We start from the raw sequence: 11,687 nt of genomic DNA on the forward strand, positions 1-11,687 counted from the left end.
AACTTCGGAGTTCCTACGGAACCCAAAGCCAGTGAGCTCCCAAAAGACCTCGTGCTAGGTAGGGATGGGAATTTACATTTAAGGATCACTCCCCTGGGCGATGTGGGATGTCACAATCCACCCCCCTTAGGGGCCCGACGTCCTCGTCGGCACATTTCCGGCCAGGGATTGGCTCTGATACCAATTTGTCACATCCCGGCCTGGGGTGGATCACTTCCCGGGCCCGCTCCACCACCGTAGCACGATATTATCCGCTTTGGGCTTACCATTCCCTCACAGTTTTGTTTTTGGGAACTCACGAGCAACTTCCCAGTGGGTCATCCATCTTGGGATTGCTCTAGCCCCCTTCTCGCTTAACTTCGGAGTTCCTACGGAACCCGAAGCCAGTGAGCTCCCAAAAGGCCTCGTGCTAGGTAGGGATGGGAATTTACATTTAAGGATCACTCCCCTGGGCGATGTGGGATGTCACACGATCCCTAATCAACTTAATTGTTAGAACAATAGAGCAAGATAGCATTGCCCACATGTTTGAATTTGAGGGTAAATCTTCACATCATTTAAGATATTTAACTCATGTATTTGTGCATTTAATGTCCCACAAATTATGAAATTTAAACAAAATTCAAATAATATCTTTAAAATATAATAAATACTTAAAAATAAATATTAGAATAATATTGTTCTTCACAAAATCATAGCAAGAAAATAATGTACCCACTGTTGTAGTTATATTTAAAATAGGAATGTGATTGTGTAAATCCTAGGGAATTTGAGAATGTATCTTATATTTCTATTAGGAGTAGATTACCTATTCAATGTTGTAATCCTAAAGGGAAAGGTTTTTAGCTATCCTACTACTGTAAATAAAGGCATCAAATACACCTCACAATTAAATCAATCTCTCCTCCTCTCTCAATATTGCTGAACCCCTCTCTCTCTAAACCCTAGATCATTCAATCAAATAGGCCTACAACAGGTTATCAGCATGCTTTTGCCAGAAGCTGAGGAATTGACGCATCGTAGGAGGAGGCTATCATCCACCACATTCAAAGGCTTATTCGTTTTCTGCTAATCAAGTATGCTTAAAATAAAGGAAGATATTTGAAACGTCCACGAAGCATGAAAACATTCCCCATGATGCATGAACCCTTCTATGTTTATATTTTCCTTTTGATATATATATATATTGTATATGTTCATATATTTGTCAATATATATATGTATATATTTGTTTCATGCATCGTACAATTAAATTGTTATATGGAATTTGTGAGTCAAAATATATAAAATAAATTAGAAGCATATTTAGGGTTTCCTAAACCTTAAGGGATTTTTTAAACTATATGGGAATGGGATATGGTGCAGCATACCACCTCACCATCACTATGGACACAGCACCAGGCCACGGCCTGGATTTCAACTTGGCAAAGCCTGAAGCACCAAGCTCGAAACATTGCCAGCCCAGATTGGCTGGGTCCACTCTTGCATGTCGCAGCCTTTATGGTTGCTGGGCTCACTGCCTGCCCCGACCTGCATCTAATCCAGCCCAGTTAGTTGGGATTTTCCCACAGCCCGCATTCCATGCAACCAGCCCTCGCGGTTGGGCTTCACACGCCAAACCCGCAAGCTTTTGAGCTTGCTCCCGTGCCCCCCTCCCTCGGTCCAACTTCGAAACCTAGCTGCGGGTGGGGTTTCCCTTCCTCACTCGTGGCCTGCAGCCATCACTCGAGGTCCTTTGGGCTTTGCCTTATGCTTAAGGCACCCAAACCCGTGCCATATTACCCACGGCACTAAGCCTAAATTATTTTGGGGCTATATTTTCAACCAATAATATTATTTTAATATTATTTTGCTTCTACAATCGACCCCGTATGGTCCGATTTATTGAATTAATTAAAAGTGACATGCAATCCATTAATTTGATCATGAATCCAAAATTATTGACCTGAAGATCACTTTTGGACATTAATGATTCAATAATTTATTTTTATACTTTGAATCGTCACATACTTTCGTAGTAACAAAGCTCTCACACTTGAGTTCCCGAAGAACCTCAACTCCACTACATCCAAATTAGTATATTGCATTTTGTGTTTCTTGCAGGAACCTCTCATTATGAACTAATTGTTCATAAAAATTAAATTGAACCTGTAGTTTCAAATTTAGTGCCTTTGAAACCTGAAGTTTTCATTCAAAACATATCACATGAAACTCGTAGTTTTCATGCATAAATTAAACCACTACATGTCTATAGAACTTGTATGTTCTACGATATATGTCTATGGCTTACCATATGACTAATCACGTTTTCTCCCTCCGTTTTAGGGACATGTCAAACTTGAATAAGCTCGATTTCTCTGCTCTAGAAGTCTCTGGAAGAAACTATCTGAAGTGGGTACAAGACGTGAAGCTTCATTTAACTGCAAAGGGCATTTGAGCCACCATCGAGGCACCTATTGCCAACAAAACTATTAGCGAAGCTCAGAAGGCTACTGCAATGATCTTCATTCGAAGACACATCCATGATGCACTGTAGATAGAGTATCTCGCTGAGAAGGACCCACGCACCTTCTGGCTTGCTCTGGCCGATCGTTTCGATCACCAAAAAGACATATACTTGCCTGAAGCAAGACACGACTGGTAGAATCTTCACTTCCAAGACTTTAAGTTCGTGAATGAATACAACTCTGAAGTTTGTAGAATCCGTTCTTTGTTGAAATTCTGCAAAGTGGAACTAACCGAATCAGATCTCCTGGAGAAGACCTATTCGACCTTCCATGCCATTATATTGTCCTGCAGCAACAATATAGGGCACATAAATTCACCAAGTTTTTGGATTTGATCTCTGTTTTACTTCTTGCTGAAAAGCATAACCAGCTTCTGATGAAGAATCATCAAGTTCGACCCACTGGCTCGAACGCCGCGCCTGAAGCACAGGCGACCTATTTTAGTAGCCATAAGTGACGAAAGAACCGTCGTGGCCGTGGCAATGGGCGGCAAGCCTAACTACAGGCCTAAGGTCAATAGAGTGCCACACCTAAAGGAAGAATTGTGACCCAGCAGCGTCCACCATGATAGGAGCATATTTAGGCGACTTACTTAGCTTGTTTTCGTGCATCTATGTTGTTAATTCATAGTTGTTTTAGTAGTTTAAGCCATTTTCGTGTGTTTTTAGGTTCATATGGCTAAGGAAGCAAAAAGATGCATTTTGGAGCAAAATTGGGCTTGGAATGGATAACATATGCTTGGAGCCAAAGTGTTGGACGAATTTGAAAGCCTTGTATGCACTTTGGACATAAAACAAAGGGCCTAGCCCAATCAAACAATCCTTTGAGCCATGCAAAACCTCTAGCCCAATCAACAACCCTTAGCCACATGCATTTCCACCTTCCTACTTCATCATTTCATCATTGCACCACCATTCACACACACATGCACTTACTCTTTCATCATTGCACCACCATTCACACACACATGCATTTACTCTTTCATCATTGCATCACAAATTCAACACATGCATTCACACACCAACAACCTAGCTCTTTTTCCATCATTATTTCATCCACATGCACTCTCAATCATAACAACCACATTCACTCTTAAACAATCACCCACATATTCTCCCATTCCCCCTATAAAAACCCATGCATTCATACACAAAAATCACATCTCATTTTCATACACAAGACACCACAAACACATCCAATCTTCCCCTTTGCCGCAAGCTCCCATTCCATTTCTACACAATCTCTTCTCGGTTTCATTCCATTCCATACACTCTCCCATTTGCAGAAACCATTCAACCTTAGCCGCTCCACCTTCATTTACAACACACTTGGAGCACCAACACCGAAGGCAACTCTTAAGGGATTTCAACATCAGTTTTGCTTCAAGGGTTCTTTCTTCTTAATCCTATGTTCACTCATGTTATATATTTTTATGTCAAACCTTTTGTAAACATGAAGTGTAACTAATCTCTCACTAGGGATTCGATGTAGCCTTGCAAGATTGCCATGTAGTTAATTCAGAATTCTCATTTAATTTATCTATTTCTTGTTTCATTCTCCGATTTAATTGTGACTTAGTGTGTTGATTTTAATGCTTGATCATCATTTGAATTAACCACAGGTTGTTTAGCCAAGATTAAAGCACACATCATGCATAATCTTGGTGGATATGTGAATGAATGAAGGGAATGTTTTGCAAACATCCTGCTGAGTGTTCCCTTTGGTTTTGTGAAAGTTTCTTGTGCACTACATATTCTTGATTAGGAACCAAAGTTGCACATCACAATTAGGCTCATGATTAGAGACATTTGATCAAATCCACACATCATATGGTTGATCATATCTAAGTGAAACAAACTCAAGAAATAGGTAGATGACTGAGTATAAACTGATTTAACAAACATGGCCTTGGGTTAGCAATGGTAAAATCGAATCCCTAGCTTCATCTCCATTGGTACTATCTCATTTTATTAGTTGTTGATTCATTTATTTGTGTTTACTTCATTTCCTTATGCTTTCAAGTTACAACAACAAATCTGCCTACATTGATTAGTTTTATTTCTCTAGTAAAAAGTTCTTGCAAAACAAGTGATTATATAGGTCCAATTAGTCCTTGTGGATTCGACACCCTTACTTGTGCCATTATACTAAACATATTCTAGCACGAAGAAGGAAAACCTCAATTAAAATGGCGCCGTTGCCGGGGACTGATTTCAGTCCCTTATAATTGCTTGTTTTGATATTAAACCTTGTTCTTTTCATTTTAAGTAGATTTCTGATTTTTATTCAAACTTGTTTTATCTTGTTTCAGGTAGTATATGTCAAATAGACTTGCTGAATTAGGCCAAAGAATTGAACGGTTAAAGGGCAACACTTTGGAAAGCTTTGTGCCAACAAGTTCCTCCATTGTCCGTGAAGAAGAGGAAGGGAAACCGTCTAGTCCAACAAGTGAAGGATCGGAGCACTTTAATTGGGAAAGAGAAGAAGAGATGGCGGGCGACCAAGATGATCTTCGAGCTTTGGAGGATTTTGCTCAACCAATCATACCAAATTCACCTTCATGCATCTTGCTACCCACAGAAGCTAGAAACTATGATCTTAAATCTTCACATTTCCATATGTTTCCTTATTTTTATGGCTTACCTAATGAAGATCCTTTAGCTCATATTAAAGAATTTTACAATGTTGTGAGTGGTTTACCTTTACAGGGAGTAAGTGAAGCAAATCTGAGGATGAGAGTGTTCCCTTACACCTTGAAAGATAGGGCCAAGGGTTGGTTAATGACTCTAGTACCTGGTTCACTCACCACATAGGATGCCGTGGCTAAGAAGTTTTTGGAAAAGTTCTTTTCCACTCAAAAGACAGCCACATTAAGGGGACAAATCTTCAACTTCAAACAAGATGATGGAGAACCTTTCAATGAGTGTTGGGAGCGCTTTAAAGGCCTTTTGTTGCAATGTCCACACCATGAGTTACCTCTTCACTTACAAATGCAAATTTTCTACGATGGACTAACCCAAACATGTCAATCAACTGTTGATAATGCAGCAGGTGGAGCTTTGAAGAAAAAGAATGCTCAAGAGTCATATAACATTTATGAGATGTTGGGATCTAATGCTCAACACAAAGATGTAAGGGGTAAGAGAGTTGGAGTATATGAAACAAGCTCTAATCATGATCTTTCTTTGCACGTAGCTAACCTAGAAAAGAAGCTTGAATCCGTGCTCAACATGGTGCCAAAAGCAAGTGAAGTGTGTGCCATTTGCAACATACCAAGCCACCTTACTCATCAATGTCCATCTAGGGAGGCTTACCCCGAGTATGTCCAAGAGCAAGTGAACCTCATGAATTCTTACAATCAAAGGCCAAGGAATGATGTGTATTCCAATACATATAACCCAAGTTGGAGAGATCATCCCAATCTTTCGTGGAAGAACAACAATCAATTCCAAAACTTCCAACCAAAACCTACTCTTGAGGATACGGTTAAATTGTTAGCCCAAAATACCTTGCAATTCCAACAAACCACCAATAGCACTCTCCAACAACATTCGGCGGCTCTAACCAAAATGGAGACACAATTGGGGCAGATTGCAGATGCCTTGAGCCAAAGAGAGGTTGGAAAGTTTCCAAGCCAACCTGTGATACTCTAAAGGAACCAAGAGCAAGCCAAAGCAATCACTACACTTAAAAGTGGTAAGGTTATCAATAATAGAGTTGGCAATGAAGTTACTAATGAATCTGATCATGTGAATGCAGGGGTTACTCAAGGAGAAAATGAGAAACCAAATGAGGAACCAAGTGATGCGAGATTTTACTTGACACTCAAATTAAACCCTCGTTTGACAATTGTAGTAGAATGGATAAGTGAGGGATCGTTCTAGACCGGGGATTAGGAAGGCTTGCTAAAACCTTCTAAATTGACTTAAAAACATAAAAACTAAATTAAAATACTCTTAACAAGACTACTATGACTCAGAATGGCTTTAAAACTAACTTTTAAAACACTAAGACAAACTAAAAGACTCAAAACAAGTTCAAAAGACTCCAAATACTTAAAAACATAAAATAAGACAAATCAAATGATTAAGACTTAACAAAATAGAGGGGGGAATTGTGTTTGGACGATATTAAATTAAACGGACAGATTATAATTTAAAACAGATAGTAAAGATGAATGTGATAAAAATATGGATGATGGAATAGCCAAGGGGTTCTTCTCCACACATGTTACACTTGCATACAAAATTGATTCTCAGTTGGTCTTTCGATAAGTTGTGAAACTCAATGCTCCAAGTTAATTAGATCCGCTTAGATTAACTTTCAGATTTCCCTAAATTCGTTGGATTGAATGGAATACGCATTACAACCAAATTATTCTTAATCAAAGTCCCTAACTATGGAATACGCATGATAGAGACATTCAACAAAGATCATTAAGTTCAATGAAAATTATAAGTGTTGACGAGGCATTCGTTACTATGGAATACGCATGAAACTTATGCCAAGAATTCGTTTAACGCGATTGTTTATAAGCAACCTCCACTACTTGTGAATATAAGTTCGTAACGTTTAGATGAAGCTCACTTATATTCTAGCGTCATATTCATGCATGAAAATTAAGCTTGCAATCTCAATGAACATACATAAATAAGTTATCAATCAAACAGTTAAACGAATTGAATCCACAACTTATGAAATTCCAACCAAAAGTAATCAATTCATATTGCAAATATAAACATAGTTTCGAATCACTCCCTAGCTAAAGGGGGTTTAGTTCCTCATAACTTTGAAATCAAAGAAACCCCTAAACATTCCAACAACTCAAACTTGAATTGTATGAACGTTTAGGCACTCTTCTCTTCCATTCTCATACGTACAAAACAAAGAGAATTAAATTTAAACTTTGAAATCAAAGAAACACCTAAAAATTCCAACAACTCAAACTTGAATTGTATGAACGTTTAGGCACTCTTTTCTTCCTCGTTGTTGTAGCACAAGGTCTAAGTGAGCTTTGGGGATTATGTGAAGTGTTTTGGAGGGATGGGAAGTGGTTGGATAGTGGCTGCAATGGAGGAGAAAAACTGCACAGAAATGGAAGGGGATTTGCGGCACAAGGGTTGTGTTTGTGTTGTGTGAAGTGTATCAAATGAGATGATTCTTGAATGAATGAATGCAAGGGTATTTATAGGAGTAATGGAGGGAACATGACAGCTAGGAGGTGGGTGGAAATGTGGCTGCAAGTTTGGTGAATGATTATGAGTGAATGCATGTGAATGTGGCTAGGTTGGAAAGCTGGAAATCTGAAAATGCAAATGGGAATGCTGAAATGCAAAGGTGGCCACGGTTTTGAGTGTGTTTTGTGTTGGAAATGCATGTGAATGCATGTGAATGTTGTTTGTGTGAAGTGTGTGTGGGTTAAAGAGTGAATGGTGGTGTAATGATGAAGTGTGATGGCTGAAAATGTCAAGGGAAATGCATGTGATTGCACGGCAAAGAATTTCAGGATGCATGTGTGTTGGTGTGTTGTGTGATTTGTTTTGTGGTTGATGGGAATGTGGTTGAATGATTAAATGGACATGTGGGGTGTAATTGCAAAGGGAATGCAAAGTGAATGAATAATGAATGCATGTGCACTGTTTTTGGGAGAAAGGTGGCTGAATGTGCATGTGAATTAGGTTGTGAAAACATGTGGAATGTGGCTGGAATTGATGAGTAATGCACGGTTTTGTTGTTGGTTCTTTGGTGATGAATGCAATGATGAAATGGATGGGAGTGCATGTGGATTAGGTGGTGTAATGATGAAGTGGGAAGTGGAAGAATGTGGTTGGAAATGGCTAAGGGGATGCACGGCTAGGAAGAAGAATGAATGATGTGCATGTGTGTATGCATGTGAAGATGCTAATAAATAATGCATGTAGGGTTAGGAAATAAAATCATAACTTAAAGGGGGATGATTAAAGGGTGTTGAAAGGTTTTGCATGGCTTTGAAGTGATTGTGGATTGGGCTAGAGTTTAAGTACATGAAATGGACCCAAATTGCTCCTCCTTGCATGGCAAGGAATGGTGTTTGTGTTAAGCCCATGGCAAGGTGTTATGTGATTGGGTTAGGGCCATTGTTTTGTGTCTTCAAGTGCATACAAGGCCTTCAATTTCATCCAACACTTGGGCTCCAAGTATAAGCTATCCATCCTTAGCCCAATAGTGCTCCAAAACACTCCACAATGCATCAATTCGTCAAACACGTCTTATTATCCTGAAAACACACAAAAGAAGCATAAAGGACTAAAATAACTAAAGAAACACAACGTAAATGCACGAGAATAAGCAAAGTAAGTCGCCTAAATAAGCTCCTATCACCAAGCCATGCTACTCCCTCGTTTGAAGCACCAAATCTTCACAAGGCCGAGAAACCTTACACTCCACCAATACCATTCCCTGGAAGACTTGCCAAGAGCAAGCAGGATAAGTCATTTAAGGAGATTTTTGATATTCTAAGTAAGGTGAATGTTAACTTACCTTTGCTTGATGTCATTAGGAACATGCCAGCTTATGGGAAGTTCTTCAAAGAGTTAAACTACAAAAGGAAGTATGGACCACATGAGAAGGTAGTGGTGTCCGAGAATGTAAGTGCCGTGTTGCAAAGAAAACTTCCACCAAAGCTCAAGGATCCAGGAAGTTTTTCTATCAACATCACCATAGGAGACAAGAAGGTAGAGAAGGCGATGCTTGACTTAGGTGCTAGCATCAACTTAATGCCTTATTCCGTATACCTTCAACTAGGTTTGGGGGAATTGAAAGCCACCACTATCTCATTACAACTTGCGGACAGATCTGTGAAATATCCAAGAGGTATAGTAGAGGATATTCTAGTTCAAATTGATAAACTAATCTTGCCTGCGGATTTTGTAGTGTTGGACATGGAAGAAGCTCCTATACATGACCGAGAATTGCCTATTTTGCTTGGGAGACCGTTTATGGCCACGGCCAAGACCATCATTGATGTGCAAAATGGACTCCTCACTATGACAGTGCTAGGAGAGACCGTTCAATTCAAAGTGTTTGAGTCTCTTTCACATCCTTTTTCATCTCTTGATTGTTATGCCATTGATGTGCTTGATTCGCTTGTTTTCTCTAAGTTCTTGCAGGCACAATCTAATGAACCATTACAAACTATTTTGAGTCAATCTCAAGATGAGTTTGATGAAGAAGATGCACTCATGGAAGAGGTAGCTGCCTTGGAAGCATTGGCACCGTATCCTTTGAATATTTTGCCTCTTTTAGAGCCTTTAGAACCATCGAGGTCACATTTAACCCCTTCCACTGTTAAGGCACCAAAACTTGAACTTAAACCACTTCCACCACATCTAAAGTATGCATATCTAGCTGAATTTGAAACTCTTCCAGTTATCATAACTTCTGACCTCACCCCAAATGAAGAAGATAAACTAATTAGGGTGTTAAAAGAGTTCAAATCAGTTATTGGTTGGTCTATTGCAGATATCAAGGGAATAAGCCCTACTATGTGCATGCATAGGATTCTTTTGGAAGAAGGAGCAAAGTCAACCCGTGAACCACAAAGGAGGCTCAATCCACACATGAAGGAAGTTGTGAGGAATGAAGTGTTGAAGTTGTTAGATGTGGGGATCATATATCCCATTTCTGATAGCAAATGGGTGAGTGCTATTCAGGTGGTACCTAAGAAGGTGGGAATCACGGTGATGAAGAATGAAAACAAAGAGCTTGTGCCCACAAAACCCACGGCTAGTTGGCGTGTTTGCACCGATTACAGGAAGTTGAATTCTAGCACTAGAAAAGATTACTTTCCTATGCCTTTCATAGATCAAATGCTTGAGAGATTGGCAGGTTACTCACACTATTGTTTTCTTGATGGTTACTCAGGTTACAATCAAATTGCAATTGCTCCGGAGGATCAAGAGAAAACTACCTTTACTTGCCCGTTTGGCACATTTGCATATAGAAGAATGCCTTTTGGACTTTGCAATGCTCCAGCAACATTCCAAAGATGCATGTTGGCAATCTTTTCTGACATGGTAGAAAGATTCATTGAGGTATTTATGGATGACTTTTCAGTGTTTGGTTCCTCTTTTGATGAATGTCTTAACCATCTCTCTTTAGTACTTCAAAGATGTCAGGAAACAAATTTGGTTCTCAATTGGGAAAAGTGCCAATTTATGGTGAAACAAGGAATTGTGTTGGGGCATGTAATCTCTAGCCAAGGAATGGAGGTGGACAAAGCCAAAATTGACATCATCACCAATATGGCAGCTCCCACAACCGTGAAGGGAGTAAGAAGTTTTTTGGGACATGCGGGTTTTTATCGTCGTTTCATTAAGAACTTTTCAATGATCACTCGTCCATTATGCAATCTGTTAGCTAAAGATGTTGTATTTCATTTTGATAAAGCTTGTATGGATGCATTCAATACTTTGAAACATGAATTAACCTCGGCCCCTATTATTATGGCACCAGATTGGTCTTTACCTTTTGAACTAATGTGTGATGCCTCTGATTATGCTATTGGTGCAGTTTTAGGGCAAAGGGTGAACAAGCTCCCACACGTGATCTACTATGCAAGCCGGACTCTAAATGATGCTCAACTTAACTATTCCACAACTGAAAAGGAGTTGCTTGCTATTGTTTTTGCCTTAGAGAAGTTTCGGTCATATCTTGTTGGATCTAAAGTTATTGTGTTTTCTGATCATGCAGCCCTTAGGTACTTGATGACAAAAAATGATGCTAAGCCACGCTTAATTAGATGGATACTCTTACTACAAGAGTTTGACTTGGAAATTCGAGATAAGAAGGGAAGTGATAATGTTGTGGCTGACCATTTGTCACGGCTCAATGAAAACCATGGAGTTGGACAACCTTTGCCTCTAAATGAATCATTTCCAGATGAACAACTCCTTGTTATTCAAGAAAAAGAACCATGGTATGCTGATTTTGTTAATTATCTTGTTTGTGGTATAATTAGAAATGACCTTTCTTTTCAGGAAAGAAAGAAGTTCCTTGCCATGGTAAAGCACTACGTTTGGGACGAACCATATTTGTTTAAATATTGCCCTGACCAAATCATTAGGAGGTGTGTCCCAGAGAGTGAGCAACAAAGCATTCTAATGTTCAGCCATACATTGGCATGTGGAGGACATTTTGGTG

The 11,687-nt window shown here is 39.4% G+C and overlaps 1 non-coding gene across 1 annotated transcript; it reads right to left on the bottom strand.

Annotated features, from left to right (window-relative positions):
• Window positions 1-5,374: 5,374 nt before the first annotated feature.
• Window positions 5,375-5,481, bottom strand: LOC137714036 (small nucleolar RNA R71). The gene has a single exon (XR_011065378.1). It is a non-coding gene; the product is annotated as a small nucleolar RNA R71 (small nucleolar RNA).
• Window positions 5,482-11,687: the final 6,206 nt, after the last annotated feature.

The sequence above is a fragment of the Pyrus communis genome, chromosome 13 (assembly GCF_963583255.1).
Source record: "Pyrus communis chromosome 13, drPyrComm1.1, whole genome shotgun sequence".
Classification (NCBI taxonomy): Eukaryota; Viridiplantae; Streptophyta; class Magnoliopsida; order Rosales; family Rosaceae; genus Pyrus; species Pyrus communis.